The sequence below is a fragment of the Meleagris gallopavo genome, chromosome 3, assembly GCF_000146605.3.
Source record: "Meleagris gallopavo isolate NT-WF06-2002-E0010 breed Aviagen turkey brand Nicholas breeding stock chromosome 3, Turkey_5.1, whole genome shotgun sequence".
Lineage (NCBI taxonomy): Eukaryota > Metazoa > Chordata > Aves > Galliformes > Phasianidae > Meleagris > Meleagris gallopavo.
This window is the reverse complement of record NC_015013.2, coordinates 77867836-77886359: the sequence shown is the minus strand read 5'-3', so window position 1 is coordinate 77886359 and position 18524 is coordinate 77867836.

Genomic DNA, 18524 nt, shown 5'->3' with positions numbered 1-18524 from the left:
AACGAGATATGTATTTTTTTAAGCGGGAATCTTATGAGAATTCTGCTCTGAATAAGAACAGATAACTTAGCAGTATTTTTACCAAGAAAGATCATCCTACATTTCTCTATTTTTACCTCTAATTATGAAAGATGTGAAAATCTTGTAGAAGGTCAAACTAAATGTTCTGATCTCACTTAGAGCTTGCTGCTTTTTTTCCTTTGTTAATGAGACCAAGTGGTAATATAAGTAAGTGGCCTTTTTAAGGAAAGGGTTGGCAACACAGAAAATTATTTTTAGAAATATAAGTCATTTTTTATCATGCAAATGTCTACAACCAGGGAATTTGTTTTACTTCTACCACAGTCAATTGGAAAGCTCATGGGTATCTATTTATTTGTCACATACTCTCCAGAGTTTATTTAGTAAAAGCTGATTAATGTTCATGCTAATGCGTTCATTATAATGGCACTTTCTCCTTGGTAAAGGACTCAGGTCATGAGTCTCAACTAATCAGTAGAACAAATTGGCCTTAATCTCTTGTCAACTACTAATCCTATATTTCTATCGAAGTAATATGAGCTTATTTTGAAATTAAACCAGATTATACATCAGGAAAACTGATACATGTATGATACTACATATTAAAGCTATTTGTTAACAATGCTAATCTGCTTCTGGAATAAGAGAGAAAATAAAATACCACACGTTAGACTAGATTCAAATTACCTGAATTACATGATTTCTTTTTAAAAAAAAATAAAAAATAAAAATAAAAAATAATGCATAATCATTTCAGCTGCAGTTTTGGCTATATCAGCTAATTACAGAGATAGAAAACAGTAATACATGCTGTGAAAACAAACACAATTCTAGTTTGGAAAGTTGTTTGCTCATCCTATTTTATCTCATTTTAGACAACGAAATGCAATTGATGAAGTTTCTCCTTCAATCTCCACTGTTGGAAGTTATTAATCATACTCTTTTTAATAGGAAACACGTATCACGTGTGGTAGAAAACTGTTCTTTATAAAAATTCAAACTTTGAACTGAAACATGTGAAAAGACTAACGTTCCCAACAGATTCTTTTCAGTCATACCAGTAATTGAGGAAATGAGTTTATAGGCTATATGGTTGGTTCACAACAGACCTAAGACATTCTACATATGGAATATAGCACTTCAGACCCTAGTTTCAACACTCTATAAACTACACAGAATCCATAATTTTAAGAGACACGCAGAAAATAAAATCCCACTCAATACATATGGTCACACCTCTCTGCAGGCATTACTGCACTAGTACATATCAAGTCATGACATTACATGCGTTCTCTTTTATCGTGTATTTTAATAGATGTCAGCTATTGCATATACCTAACTATGTCATGGCAATCTCAAATGCTGAGAATGTACAGCATGTGTACAGTACATGTGACTGAATGTGTACGCAGGAAATGTTTTCATATGTATAGGTCACAGTGTGGTCTAGCAGCTAAAAAATCTTTTGAAAACATAAACTGTTTAGGCTTTTAGGTAGAGTCAGCATATAAGCACAGTGGGTCTTAGCTAATTAAAGAAGGCAAAACATTTGTCAGGAGATACATGTCAGCTAAATAAGGTATCCGCCTATCTGATTGGCAGAGAGGGTAGGTTTGAGTTAGAAGCAAGATAGGATAATCAGAAGAGGACAAAGATTTCACCCATGATCTAAACTGAATGGAAGGCTACAGGTTTGCACCTGTATGCAAGTCTGGACATCAGTTCTCTTGGGGCTGTCTAGCAGGAAAAGTACTGAATTCCAGATATGAGCAGCTGAGCAAACACCACTGAAATGCAGTTGGGAACTGCGTTTTGTCTTTTATTTACCTAAAGGAAGCCAGCTTTTCCACCAGGAGAAATGCCTGTGGAATTAAAACCTAAAGGTCATAACATAAACTCCTCCTAACCTGCAAGCCTTCTAGGAATGATATCTTGAATCAAGTGTGGGGATTATTCCTTCAGTGATTTTTCGTAGCATTGAAAACATACTGAAATCAGAACTCAAGTCAAGTCTGATTCACCTTGCCAAATCTATTCTATAGTATCCTATATTTTACTAAGCCTTATCTTAAGTAAAACTTAAGTACAATTACTTTTTGTGTCAGCCAACCATTAACTTAATTTCAAGGATAAATAAATTACAGAGATTTACAGGCCTTGTTTTTTAATTGCTTTGAAATAAGTCACAAAATATAGATCCTGTATATTCTCACACCTAATTTTTTAGTAAGTCAAATAATATAAAAGAACAACTAGCATTGCTACTGCTACAAATTTTAACGAGGAAAGCTAATATGAAATTAAAAATAAACAAACAAACAAATAAATAAATTGCAATGCTTCCTTAAACAAAAATGGAAAGCAGAAAATTAGTCTTGTCTATCTTGATTTATTGTTTTCTGTATTCCTGTGGTGTTAACACCAGCAGTTTTTTCTATTATCTCTTTTTCCTTAAGGAGAGTGATTCACAGGGCACCATTTAAGATCTTTTCATGTAATGGATTTGAGAACATTTCACCCATATATACTGGATACTTGGATTCTCTTGGCAAGATCAACAAAAAAGATCAGTTCTTAGTGCCTGTGTCAATGAAATCAGGTCAGCCCAACTTCCTAAATTATTATTCTACTGTCATAAATAACCTTTGATGAACTTGTTCAGTAGAGTTAATTGATTATCAATTTTCTAGGCATTTTAAGGCTGTATTATTATACCTCTGAGGAGAATACAGCATTGCTTCTACTGCTTATTCAAGTTTTTTGTCATATTTCAAATGTATTCAACCCGCTCCTTAGAGGCCTTCCCACACAAAACATTAATCATAACTGAATGAAATCAAAATGCTTTTGACGGATAAGAAATTATATAATTATTAATATTAATACTGCTACTCCTTTTCATCCCACCAATAACAACAAAAAAACATGCCCTTTATTCAAAAAAACAAAAGAGTTCCTCCTGGAATGCACTAGAAATACAGACCAGAATAAAAAATACTTTTGGTTGAATGTATTTCAATGTGTCGATATATAATACTATGCCATATAACAATAATAACATTGAATTGAAATGACTGTAAAAATTATTTTTTAAGGCATTGTATGCCTGATTCACATGTATGACAGCAGCTATAATGACCCATTTTCAAAAATTTCTGGCATAGATTTAGTTATAAAATATGAATGAAGAAAACCATTGAAACACAATTACGTCTAACAAGACACTAGAAGGAAATTTCAGAGATGCCACTATGCACTTACTGACTTCAGTATGAGAAAAAAAAAATTATAATAAAAGTTACTGTAATATGATCACAACTTTCTGTATAAGTATAGTTATCTCAGGATATTGACGTGCTAAGTAAGGAGACACATAGCTGACTAATCAAATAGTATAATATCTTCATAAGCTACTCAAGAACCCTTTATAATTTGACCAGTTTGTATACAGTAACAGTGCCTTGCAAGTGGAGTACCCTCTGCCTTGCAGTTCTAGAAAATTTACTCACAGAAAGTTTACAGCACATTCTGTATTTCAGTACCAGGCCTTGTATTAGTGCCTGTGCCAACACGATTCCTTGTTCAGGCACTTACCATGAGAAAATAGGAACAGGATGAGATAAATTAGGCAATATTTATGAATTCATTACATGCAGTAATTGCAAGCTTTAAACCTCTGGCATTCTTGTATAACACATGTCCACTATTCTCCTTAAGATTTCTTGATGGATGCTGAAGACATGCAGGACAAAACTTCCTGATATGACCTGCCCCTCACCTACCCAACAGACCACTGCCTTGTCTCAACTGCAGACATAGTGTTAGAGGTTCTCCTGACATGTGGCCACCAGCTTACTTACTGTATCACCAACATGCTTGTATGACCCAACTATTTCAATGATGCATGTTTCTGTCCTGTGAGGTGTAGCCTCATGGCCACCAGACAGGCCACTTCAGGTCCCAGGACAGAGACAGCCTGGGTGCACCCCAGGAACTGGTGTGCGGTAACAGCTGTACAAAGCAGCCTATACCCAGTCTACACACAAGGGGCCTTTTTAGAAGGGGCAGCAGGAGCTGCTCTGGCTGTAGAACCCTGGTGGGCCAAGTGCAGGCCTGAGTGCAGATCTCTCTCAGGGAGCAGCTGAGGGAGAAGGACTGCCAGCCAGAACTATGTGGGCTTTGGGGTTTCTGCTGCAGGAGACATACAGCACTGACATGCAGCTCAGTAGTCACAAGTTTTTCAGACTATCCTCTTGCACTCAATGGGTCAAGAGACCTTTAGAAGTTTTGAGAATTACATTTCGCCATTTTTCCCTAGCTTGAGTACCTACTGGTTGTTGGGTAATTGATTAGAGAGAAACTTCAAATTAAAAGTACTATCCAAAAAACTAAATCAGCATGGTATTTAAATCAAATCTAAGCAAGCTATATAGAGCTACTGATTCGCTTTAGTGCTGAGATTTATAATTTAACAACACACAGAGAGCTGAGAGCTTTCATTTAGTATTTTTTAGAGTAAACGATGAACACAGATTAGAAGTAGTAATGTAGAGCACTATGTATGACTTGATATCCACATACATTAATACAGTTATACACTGATTTACTATCCACACAATATTTAACAGATCTGTGTAAAGATTACTTCAATTTTCCCATTCAAGCTAAGAGAAAACAGAATACATATATGGAACTGTCATTTCAATAACCTCCAAAAAAGTTGTTAAAGCAGGAGACTGCTGCAAAGACTTGCCTACTATGGATTCATCAGTGTCTACATGATTTTCAGAACATTCCACATGCGTGTTCTTTACCCTCTGCTTCTTATTCCTTCCTGACTCTTTCCATATTCAGTAAGATGTAAGTTTCTCTGCTCTCTTTTCTGTAGTATTGTCCCTCTTTCAAATTCTTACTTCCTGAATCCCCTCTTAAGTTCTGCTATTTCCATGTACAAAAACTTACTTACAAAATATGACACAATTTCTGACATTGCAAGACGTCAATTTGCTCCATGTACTTGGATTTTGAAACTCTTAAAACAAATGCAAACTTTGCAAAGAACTAAAAAATCTCTTATAAATATTGATACGGTGCTTAGAACAGACACCTCCTGATGGGATTACACATGGCTGAATGCTATTTGTGAACTCAGATTGAACCATATGACAATGCTACAATGATTTTGCTTAGATACTGAACATATAATAAAAGTCATGTATATAACTTGAAATATACAAATATATGTATGTGCATTTAACATGCATAACTGCATTTATATATATGTATATATAATATGAGTATGTATTCAATTATAAGTAATAATTTTCCATATAAAATACACTTGTCCTATATAGATTCCTTAATTGTCAATGAGAGCTTTTCAGAGTGCATTATATGGATTTTCCCTGGAATAGAAGAAATAAAAAAAATTGTATAAGATTTTATCTTTAGGTATCAGACAGAAAAAACTCTCCACTTTTCCTAGATAAAATATTTCAGTATTGAATTTTAACTGACATAAACAAAAATGAGGAAAATATTTACCGATAGTGAATATGCCTGTAGGATGAAAAGAAAGGTATTAAAAATAATAAAACGACTCTACTGACGCACTAAAATACAACAAAACATTTGGTTCATGGAAATCGTTTTGTTTCAAGATAAGGGTGCATGTTCAAATGTGAGAAAAGAACGTGCTGAAATAAACAGGCTCTGTATGTTACAAAAGAGAAGGAATTTTGCAACTGCATTTCAGCGACCATACACAAACTCCCATTCAGAGTTCCCACAAATATAAGAACAGCATCTCAAGTTGGCTCCTGGGAAGCAAAGGAATTGTTAAGTAGGGTCCAGCAAGCAGGAAATACAAGCCTCAGTCCAACCTGAAAAGGATTTTTGCTAAAAACCAAGTTTAGTGAATATCCAGTTAAAAAGAAATGCTTGAGCATTTTCTTCTTTCACTAGAATACTGTTGATCAGGCAACTTCAACAGGACAGCCAAATGAACAAACCACAATAAATGCATATTATGCACATTTAAATGATGACGCCAGAGGGGAAAAAAAGATCCAGTTCCTACCAGTTTGGCTGAGTTGCGATGTGCTACGGCTTTTCCTCGAGAGACCCACGATGGCCACCATCTTGGCGCCGATGCTGGAGCGTCTCTTCTTGCTGCCTCCGCCAACGGTGCCCACTGCCGTGTCCGACTGGCTACCGTCGTTCTTCTCCAGCGTGTACATGTCCCCACCGATGCTGGTGCTCTTAGTCATGTTCTTTCCTGAGGCGCCCATCTGTCTGCTTTGCATTTTGGATGTAAAGACACTATCAGCCAGTGGATGGATAAACAGCGCAGACACAGAAGAGTAAAAAGGGGAAAACAGAAAAGGACAGGTTTCAGAAGGAAAGTTTTGGGAGACTGGAGGGTAACAGCAGCTAATTCACACAGGTAGGGGCTGGTTTTTTAGAGGTAAAAAACAGCTTTAATGCTAGGGTCCTGTTTGATCAGAAGATGAAATTGATCAAACACTGTGACTGATCAAAATTTTGTTTTAGATAACACATTCTTACTTACTGGTCTTCTTAAAACACATTACCAGCACAAGCATATCAAAGAATTAATGTATCAGTATACCACTGTTTACATTTTTTAGAAACTATGCAAGAATAGAAATATATTCATACACTCAGAGCACTGCTCTCCACATTTGATAAATCAGATCATGAATACTCGATCATCTAGTTTATCAGCTAAGAAGCTTCTGAAAATGGCTTGAGTAGGGATTACCTGGACACAGGAAGAGACACAAGGAAAATAAAATACAGGAACTGTCATTTATAGTTCATACTTCAACTAGAATTATAATTTTCTATAATAGTAAATAGTCACTAGCTAGAATCAGAAGTGTTGTCCACAGTTGAGCAAAGGGTCTTCAAGACCCATCGGTAAGTTACAGAAAAGCCACTGCCTGGCTCTCCTGTACTATTCTTATGGTTTTCCTCTAGCATCACTTGACCTGAAAAAAGGGTTAAAAAAAAAAGGCTGGGTGAAACTAAGCTTGCTTCAAAATAATGCTTTTCTAATTGATTATTCCCTTCCTTACAGATCTCTTTTGTACATTTGTTTAGCTTTATCTATGGCAGTGGTAAGTTGTTATGTGCCTGTACTTTTGCCTCCTGAGGTGAGATAGCAGCATATTGATGTTGGGCATTTGCTGTCCCTCTATTAGTGTCTTTATCACCAAATAACTAAAGTATAAAGACATAAACAGTCAAAAACCTGAAGTGGTTCCATTTCTTTACTAATGTCCCAATTTTTAGCTCTTACAGCAAAATAATTATTTAATGGTAAATTCTCAGGTTATCTGATCTCACATTATTGAAGCATTTTATTTTTCTATTTCTCTCTAAATTCTCTATTCTAATTTCTGCACAGAAATTCACCAGTGGGGATGCTGCAGCTCAGAAGGTACACAGTGAAAAAGAGTTTTCAGTCTGCCAGACAGAAGGTTGAAGTGTGTCTAGACCCAGACAAAGACCCCCTAATGCTGCTTGGGAAATTGATGTTCTGTAGACCCCCTAAGTGTTCTGCCTCTCCTCACATACAGATACACAACCTGTATTCCTCAGGGAAGCAGATACTTGATTCATGAACAAACTAAATGAAAGTCTGAAGTCTTAGCTTCCATTTTTAAACATCCAGACATTTCTTAGATTTTTTAGTAATCCAGTTTAGTTCAATTATCCTATGATTTTGATAAAATTACACAGTGATGAACCAATTTTGATTTTTTTATTCCCTTCCTGGCAGCAAATGCATGTATTATATGCATATGTTATAAAACACTTGGACACTATATGACTCAGATCATATTTACCTATAAAATGGAATTTTATTATAAAACACATTTGTTCTTAATCACAGACTGTTCTTTCAGGCTATAAGCAGCTTGCATCTGCATTACATCCTGCAGCATGCCAGAGCACACTCCAATGGGACCTGTCCTCTCAGTGCTCCAGGTTAAGGGACAAGATGATTTCTTTTGCATGGAAATGACGATCTGCAGTGATGATAGCACTACATATCCAAATCTTGCCCTGACAAATATCCAGACCAGGGAACTCTTGAGCAAATGTGGGACTGATAATATATATGTAGAATATTTCTATTTCAGTGAAGTTCTTGCACAGAACCTAGCACTTTGTTCACTGCATCTCACTAATAAGTTTATAGTAGATACAGTGTTAGGTAATCTGTAGAGAAAAAACAATAGAATAATTTTGAAAATAGGAAATTGTTCTCTTTGTGTGTATGTGCATAAAACACCACTATATAAATGCTAACAAAGATTATTTTTGCTTTCCAAATGCATTTTCAAAAACATACGTAGGCTATTCCTGGAACTTCGCCTCTCAGCAAATGGCTTTAGAGTGGATTTTTCTGGATTTAGCCACGGTCTTCCTCTTACCTAATCTAAAGCTATTTCAAAAACATACATTTATATTGCTTATTTAGCTCCTAACTCGATTTATAGAATCACAGAATCACCAAGGGTGGAAAAGACCTTTAAGATCATCCAGTCCAACCATCCACCTACCACCAATATTTCCCCACTAAACCATGTTCCTTAGTAGCACATCTACACATTTCTTGTCCTCCAGGGACAGTGACTCCACTACCTCCCTGGGAGCCCATTCCAGTGCCTGAGCACACTTTCAGGGAAGAAGTTTTTCCTAATACCCAACCTGAACATACACTGGCACAAGTTGAGGCCATTCCCTGTCATAATATCCCTATTACCCAGGAGATGAGGCTAACTCCCTCCTTACCAGCATCTACTTTCAGTAGTTAGAGAGGGCAATAAGGTCTCCCCTGTAAAAACTTAACTATAGAATTAATGCGGTGGCTTCAAAAGCAAAATTGCATCTCTTTGCACTGATTTAAGGGGAAATGGGATGAAGCATCACATTTGGAACGAGGATGCAATTATTTAAGATATTTGAGAGTTTCCCAGAAAGCTTTTTGGTCTTTAATTGACAGCTGCATTTACATGAAGGCACAAAATGCCTCAAGTTGAGCCACAACACAGGAAAACACAACTGCTAGTTTATAGAATTGTCTTTGTAATCTAGTCCAAAAGTAATGGGTGTGCTTCCTAAGGAAGTTATGAAGAAAAATATGAATGAGAGTTCAGTTCAATAGATATACAGGCACAAAACAGAATTGAGAGTGACTTTGACAGGACAGCTAATAACAAAAGATCAGAACACAGAGAGCCTGAATGTATATTCTTGCATCCTTTTTTAACTCTTCTTTTTAGTACACATTGACACACACTGGAAAATTTGAAGTGGATTAGAATATATAAGAGTATAAAGGAAGGTGGGGAAATGAAAAAAATTGGACCTGCATTCCTGGGGCTTTTTAACACTATGATAACTGATTTGTAAAATGATAACATCACATGATGTATTTTCTTTCAAACTAACAGCTTTAGAGTTTGCATTCTCAGGAAGGAGATACCACAAGAACTAATTCTCAGTTTCAATGCTATCACACGTTTAAAAAATATCAGAAAGATCTAGAAGAGACAGTGCTGGGAAGAGCTAGAATCTTCAGCTTTATATTATGCTATATTCTTCTAAGAATCAGAAATTAAGACCCTTACCCAGGAACGCTATTTTTAACCCAAGTTTTCTAAGGAAACATGATTAATTTCACAGTGTTTTTGGCAAAGGAGTAGAAAACAAAAGCTACTTAGTTACTAAAACAGATCTCTGGGGAGAGACTTTATCAATGCTCTTTTGGAGACAGACAGTAGTATTGAATCGCTTATTTCATGTGCGAGCTTGTTCCCACAGATTGATAGGAGGATGAGTATTTTTATTGCCTGAAGGAAAACTTCTTCCAATGATATAATTTTCAAGAATCACTGAATCACTGAATATCCTTAGTTGGAAAGGACCACAAAGATTACTGAGCCCAGCTTGTGGCTCCATAAAGGAGCACTCACAGTTCAAACCCCATTTGTGAGATTCATTGTCCAAACTGAGAGGACAGGTCTCCCTGGAGTGTACTCTGGCATCAGGAAGTAATTCAGATACAAGCTGCTCCTTGAACTGTGGCAGCTTGTGGCCATGAGCACTGCCCTCTGGATACTTTTTCCAGGGCCAGCCACCTCCTCAGTGAAAACCTTTTCCTAACACACAACATGAGCCTCCCCTGCCACAGCTTCATGCTGTTTCCTCCCTATCCACAAAGTCAGTGAGCTGCTGTTATATTTTATAATAGAAAATAGTAATTATGCCATTGCTTTATAAGTGATATTAACACTGAAGGCACGTCTTATGTCAGAGCAGTGATAACAGAAATATTCTTTTTCTCATAAAACAGTGGGAAGAAAGTTCCCATTTCCTGTGTCTAATGTGCATTTACCATATTGAGGTGCTTCATGTGTCATATCCTAAAATGTACAATTCTATTAAAATGCAAAAGTTTGCAACAATTGCCAATATTAAAGAAATTGATGTGCCTAAAATGGCTGGCATGCAGACAAAGTTGCTATAATTTCACTAGGCAGTAAGCTATAAAAGCACTATGCATTATAAAAACAGGCTCTTTGGCTTCTGTCTACGGGTTCTGTATCACAGAATCAAGTTTTGCTGTATACACCTGTGGTGGACTTCGTTTAATCAGGTTCTTTATATCAGTTAAGAAAGAGAAAGGGAAGAAGATTCAGGTAAGGAAAAAAGAGATTTAAATTTAGTATCGAGTGGATGTTCCAAATACTCATACAAATGGCGAATACCGATGTTCATTCACCGAACTCAATTTGCTCCCTCCGAGTACAATTGTAAAAATACTTGCTCTAATTCAACTTTTTGAGTTTTTTTCCTTCATAAAAGCAGAAGGAGATACATCTTTTTTATGCTCCTAGTTTGCAAACAGCTCCCGAAGAAAGCTATTGCATAGTAGTGGCTTTGTTTATTTTTTCAGTTCTTTCTAAAAAACACTGTGGGAAGTGAGTACTAGGAGAGGTCTGAAAAGTTGACTGCGTTTCATAGTAAATCTGCAGTGTTCAGGAGCAAGTCTGCTCCTTCATCCATACTCTGAACTCTTTTTGGCCATTCAAGCCTTTGCTCGCTGATTACTGATAAATGCTTGGTATCCTCACCACTGAAGTTATCCACTTGGGCTGCCTTTTGACAGTGCCAGAAATGGACTTTTTCCTAAAAGAACAGGGTGTTGTATGTCAGGTCATGGTCCATTCTAAGATAACAGGACTGTCAAAGAGATGTCTTAGTTAATAACTCCTATAAACTTTTCTCTTAACAGAAAACAGAAATGACTTATCTATGAAGTTTTCTTTCTATGTACATACACACAGACACACATGTTCTGTTAGACATATTCAACAACATCTTAAATTTATGAGAGGATATGAAACAAGAAATAGAAGTGCACTAAAAAATCAGTTTTCAAGATACCTGATAAGGTATTCAACTTAAGAAAATCCTCTACAACAAGAATATACAGCCACAAGGGGAAAACAATAAACCCACAAAATTACACAAACAAACTGTGCTAGGCCAGCCATGTGCATGATGGTACAGTAATCACCCTCACGAGAATCCAAACAAGAATCACCTCATCACACCACTCCAGCTGCAGGCAGCCCCTGCCCAAAAGCAACCAGGGAGAATGTGACAGCCAGGCCACTCACTGCCCTTGGCTTGTGGGGACCAACCAGACAACCAGAGCAGGGTGACGGCAAAGCTCACATGGGAACATTGCTTACTGCACTGCCCTACATTCAGGAAACCACTTGAGGACACTGAAAAACACTGTCAGATCTTTGTGTGGGTAGGCCAGAAACTTGTTTTAGATGCTTCAGTTTTCCAATGAACAAAGAAAAATGTCCTCAAGTGTGACATGGGTCAGGTGGGATCTCTGACCTCTCTGACCATGAAAGCCTGCGTGCACACAGCTGACTTGCATGCTTTCCAAAGCGTGTTTTTCTCAGGTTTCCTAGAGGAAACAGCTCCTGACCCACACTGTCCCTTGAGTTGTGCCTGCACTGCCCTGGGGGCATGTCATTGGTGTGTCTGGCACAAAGACAATGCAATTTACACAGTTTGAGTGACCATGGAACAGTGCTTAAGGCCATGCTTGCCCTGTCTTGTTTACTGATATGGACGGTCTTGAACTTGACTATATAACAAATCTCAGACTGTTGTTAAATTCAAGCCCATAACGTTTTTCTGAATGCTTTTGGAAAACAAAAAACAACAAACAAACAAACAAAAAAACAAAACCATTAAGCCAGTATGAAGCTGCTATTTGTACAAAGCCTTCTAGAAAATGCATTATTATGTTTTTTGATTTCTTGAAGGCAAGAATCTTTGGGATTTCTTTGTCAAAAATCCACTCGTTTTCAAAATAGAGAGTGCAATTTTCTCTGGAATCAGATCTGCTATAAAGGTTTTCCAGACTCCTAACATAGCAGGTAATCAGACACACCTGTGTTTTTCTCCCCCATTTTGCAAGTATCTGTGATGAACCAATGAAAGATCAAAAAACACTGGCAGAGAAACTATCTCAAAATATAGTGCCTATGACCTGCTGCTTGGAAAGCTATCTCTTTGGAGTTGACACATAGCCAGAAGGGAGTGCTCCCCTAGGAAATTTTCAGAGAAGGGAGGTAGGGAAACAGGTTTCACAAGATCTTGGTTCAGTCTTGGTATCTTATGTTTCAGACAATCCATTTCTTTGATACCTGATCAAGAAGAAAGGCAACAGTTTATGAGGTTTCAGTTAAGATGGGAAATTTCGAGTGCAACAGGATCCTAAACTGAACACTATGATTCTCCCAAGTTACTGCAAAAAATAAAAAAAAAAAAATGCAAAATCCCAAAAATCCCAGAGATAAAAGAACCTTGATAAGACTTTTTCAGGCATCCTCTATTGTTTAATAGTGCAGCACTGCCCATACTTTCTGTATACTAAACAATCCAATGGGCAGCAGTGACTGAAACAAGGAAAAAAGCTGAACTAGGAAAATACACAGACCTTCTCCACAAAAAAAAAGATATACAAATAGCCAACAGACCCAAGCCCAAAACAGAGTACTTTCAGTTTGGAAGCAGACAAATGTCTTATGTAGTTGCTGTCCAGTTAAAATGTTTCAAACTTGATTTTTATACAACCTCTAAGAAAAATGCTCTCTTCAGACACCACAGTCAAAAATACTGATCATATCCATCTTTTGCCACCGTCTCATTTTACACTCCTAGACTTAAAAATGCTATTCTGTCCATTCCTGTGTATGACTGATAGACTAAAATTATTCACAATCTTGATTTTTTTTTTTATTTTTCACTCACTAAAAAAATACCCTTTACTAAAGCAATATTATTGAGCACAGCATTTTTCAACTCCACAGCACAGCAATACCATCCACTGCATGGGTATCATTAGTAGGATTTCTAAGGACTTTTGTTTTCAATCTTCATTACAGCTGAATTGGAAATGAAAATATTTCATCTTGTTCCTCAGCCAGAATTATATGAATCAGGGAACCAGACTTATGCTGAGGTCAATTGGCAGATCTTGCAGGTATCTTTTTTTTCCAATGAAAAGTCAGTACTCCTACTGCCCTGCCCTGCCCTTAGTTCTCTGGCAATTATGCCTAAAGAAAATAAAGCATCTGCTAATGTAAAACTACACTTAGCTGAGTGAGGAGCACAGCCATGTACTGTCATGCTGTAGGGAAAGGATTTTAACAATTCTTCAATTGCTGATATTCTCTCGTACACATCTTTTACGAGACTGGACAACCACTGAAGATTCCTTTTACAGATTTTTACAAGCAGGATAGAATTATAATGCCATTCTTAATAGAACTCTTTCCTCATTTGTAGACGTTTTCATTTCATTAATTTCCTGGAGATATTTAACAAAAACAGAATTATGGGGACAGCTGTGATGCAGGAAATAATATTTCCATGGGAACAGTGCTTGTAGCCAATGCACGTCAATTCACATCAAAGAAAAACACTACAGGTTTGCAATTATACTGACTTAGTCTCCTGAAGATCACTGCTGAAAATTATCCTATTAACTCATTTGTGATGTAATTCTCTAATACCTACCGGACTGACTAAATTAATAGGTTTATTTTATGTAAATTATAACAGGGAAATTTGTGGAAAACAATTTTGGAATTGAACTTTTTAAATGGCTTGGGCTGAACATGGAAAATATATCTTCTTACGATTAATTAGTGAATAAAACAGTGATTATAATGTACGTTGTTATGTATACTTTTCAAAGAAAACTTGTGTGCACATCTGAAAATAAAAATAACTCCATATTTCACCAGTTGTTTCATATGAAGCAGCTGAACAACAGACTTTCCAAACTAAAACTGACAATGGGCAACGTGGCTTAATTGAGTGTCTCCTAGAAAAACGCAACTTGCATCTACTTAATCTACAAGTTGAATAGTATGTGCTTATTTGGACTATTACAGAATTACAGTTTTCCAGCTGAGATGGAAAAGAGATGGAAGAGAGGGATCGTTTTCTTTTCAGCATTAACAGTGCTTACTAAGTCTTTAAATACAGCTGTGCCACAAACTTGCTTAAAACAACTCCGATTTATTTCTTGAAGAAATGAAAAGAGCTCGCTGAAATTAAAAACAAGCAGTAAATTGATAAACCTAATTTTAAGTTCACTGTGAATGCATAACCCAAAATAATCTGAGAAATATTGTAAAATTAAATCCTAAAGGGAGAAAAAATCAAATTTCAAAGTAGAAATTTTCAAAAATACATAGAGATAAAAGACATCCTCGGGATGGAACCATGATTTAGCATCTTTACTCACTAAACTGAAATTGTCTATAAGGACAATTTCCTCTTTGGGAAAAACACATTAACAGCTGGAAAACTTTGGAAGAAAGTAGTATAAGAATTGGATTGGATGTGCTACTGAGAGTATATCAGGAGAAGATCACAAAATGCACAGGGAAGAAATAGCTGTCCTGAAAAGCCATTATTCAAATCAATGGCTGTAGGCAAACATGGATTTGACTAAAGCTGCCTCTATACTTGACTCATGGAAGACAAAAAAGCTTTGATCAGCGCTGTAGAACCTGGCTATGCTTCACTCCTCATCACTTTACACTGCTCATGTGTATGGTGGGGGGAATCTAAACAATAAAGCAGCTCTGACATTTATGTCTTCCCCTGCAAATTCAGGTTGCTTGAGGACTCCAGAAAATCAGGGTCAGAATAGACACTGCTAACATTTCTCATACCTATAGCATCTCTCTGAATTGATCTTCTGGGACCGAGAGCTAAATGGACACGAGCAAGAGATCTGAAGCCATAATTACCTCAGCCGAAGAGACATTATCTGGGACATCATGATCTTGCCTGTCTGACTTCTGTCACTTTGACAAAATGACTTTGAGTCACTTTGGGCCTCTGGGGAAAACTGGAAAGCCATACAGAAAACTTAAGAGCATCAGAAAAAGAAAAGGTAGTGAGGAAACTTGCCATGCATCTTTCTGAACCCAGGTCTGCAAGTTTCCTACCTATGGAGCACAGGCCCATGGCCAGAGCTCCTTGCTGAGGGACTATGTACACTTACATGCTATGTATGTTTGGAGAAAATGCTTGTTTAGGTAGCACTTTATGGACTTCATAGGCTGAATATGACTATTACGCAGGTACAGTGAGAGTATTGAACCAAAATGTTCAGATGTTTAGTCAGGCAACCTAAACATCAGATAAGCCTGGGAACCCCAGTATAGGAAGAATGTGGAACTGTTGGAGCAGGTCCACAGGAGAGTCACAGAGATGATCAGAGGGCTGGAGCATCTCTCCTATGAAGAAAGGTTGAGGGAGTTGGACTTGCTAAGCTTGGAGAAGAGAAGGCTTTGTGGAGACCTCACTGGGGCCTTCCAGTACTTGAAGGGAGCTTACAAGCAGGAGGGGGACCAATTTTTTTACAGTCTGATAGGACAAGCAGGAATGACTTTAAACTAAAAAAGGGGAGATTTAGGTTAGATTTTAAAAAGAAATTATTACCCAGAGGGTGGTAAGGTGCTGGCACAGGCTGCCGAGAGAAGTTGTAAATGCCCCATCCCTGGCAGCATCCAAGGCCAGGTTGGATGGGATCCTGGGCAGCACGATCTGGTGGGTGGCAACCATACCCATGGGCAGGGAGGTTAGATCTAGGTGATCTTTAAGTCCCCCTCCAACCTGAGCCATTCTTTGATTATGTGATTTTGATTTGTTTCAAATCCTCAGTTTATTTCTTTTGATTATCTCTACTTCTTGCATGTCTCTAGGGCTTTTCATCTGCACTTCTATATTTTAAAGCCTACTGATGCACTGTTTTTGAGTGACCTTAAGTGACATAAGTATATCAGTGCTTTCTGAATCATAAGTTGGAGCTGATGCACCATGGAGGCTGAACTGCAGGTTGTGTTTCATGGAGATGGAAGCATTCTCAACAATACTGCACTGTTGTCAAACACAAAAAGTCTGAACTGTAGTCCATTTCAAATGAAGTATTTTCACTCTTTGCCTGTTAATAATGTGTACTTCCAAATTCATTTTTTTAGTATTTCCCAGCAGATAAAACTAAGTCTACCATCTGTAGAGAAATCTGTAAGTATTTTGTACCTTTTCCAGGAAACCAGGTCTCTAAAGTTTTGATAGGTAGTGATGACTAACTCAAAAACAGGTGACATTGCTAGATTTCTTAAATGACTTATATTCTGCTCTCAGTACAGATGTCACTAATAATATATGAACTAATACAATTCCTTTCTGAACCACTGATATTGTGTCCTTTTCAATAATTTCTACAGAAGCCAAAGATAATTTTCTTCTATACATCATCTGCCAAAGTTTAAAACGTGAAACAGTCAAATTATTGCGTCCCTTGCTACAGATGCAGTTGCTGTATGGATTTTTATCTCTTGAAAGTAGAATACTAAATTAAGTTTTAAAATTTACATCAAAAAACAATGGGTTTGAATCCTTATTTGAAATACGGTCATTTGTCATTAACTGCTACCAAACTCTGTATAGCCCAATAATTCTAATCTTACTGGAAAATAGAAAATAGGGACTTTGATTTCAGAGACACAGACCAGCTGTATTTAAGCAGCCATCTGGTTATCTAATGAGAAGCATACAGAAGAGTTACATTAGAAGAACAAAGATTTTAAGTTGCTGCTTTTTGTTTCAGGTCTCTGTCCATTATACGTGCGCCAGCCTCTCAAATTAACAAAGCATTCTGAATTTGAAAAGAGTTAGTGAATGTTAGAATCATAGAATCACAGAATATCCTAAGTTGGAAGGGACCCACAAGGATCAAGTCCAACTCCTGGCTCAACACAAGATCACTCAAAAATAAGAGCAAATGTCTGAGACTTCGTCCAGACACTTCTTGAACTCTGGAAACTTAGCACCATGACCACTGCACTGTGTAGCCTGTTCCAGTGCCTGATCACTCTCCAATGAATAACTTTTTCCTGATATCCAACTTAAACCTCCCTTGATGTTGTATGGCAGCTTGCCAGTCTGATCCCAGGAATGGCAAGAACACTTTTTGCGATGGTTAAGAAACTCCTTGGGCTAAGAGCTACAGCAAAGTCAAGAAGTCCCCCTCATCCCATACCAGGATCAGGGCTGGTCTCACAGCAGGAAGGGGTTGGGGGAGGCTGGTGGCCTCATACCTCATCCTGACTGCAGCCCCATTTGGCAGGGCCCAAGCTCATTACTCTTGAGAGGAAGCATGCTTCTGATCACACTTTTTCCCTCTGTAACGAGGCCATGACCTAGGCTTTACCACCTTGCAAACCCTGTTTTGTGCTTCAAGAAGGGTCTGACCTACTAAAAGGGTATGGTTTAGCTGACTAACAGAAGCACAGATCGTTTTTTTTCTAGGAAACCATTGCTATTGGGTACAGATTTCATACACTGCAACTTAGCTAAAGTATTATGCAGTTTCAAAAGGGTCTCAGGCTGCAGCTTTCACAGCCATTGCAAGCATGTGGCCTGTTTGGCAAGAAAGGTTGGGCACAATTAATACATTTCATCCATTAGTTTAGTTGGTTGGGCAGAATTAACTTCCTTCATCCATTAGTTTAGTTGGAACAATCACTACAAATTTTCTGAAACGTTTTGAGAAATCAAACAACGCAAATATACTGAAAATAGATTTTTGATGCTTTTTGGCTTTTGCACAACTTTTGATATTTTTACCAGAATATAGATTTTCAAAAAGCATTACTAGTTTCCACCTCTATGGAGCAGCTAGCAGAGACTACAAAACACTGCATTTAACTGATAATAGCTGCAATCGCAGTAGAAGTCACATAAAAACTGAAATACAAAGATTACAATACAATGAAAAACCAAGGAACAAATACTCATCAGGCACCAGTTTTAAAACCTACATAATTAAATTCTTTGAAGATTTTTTT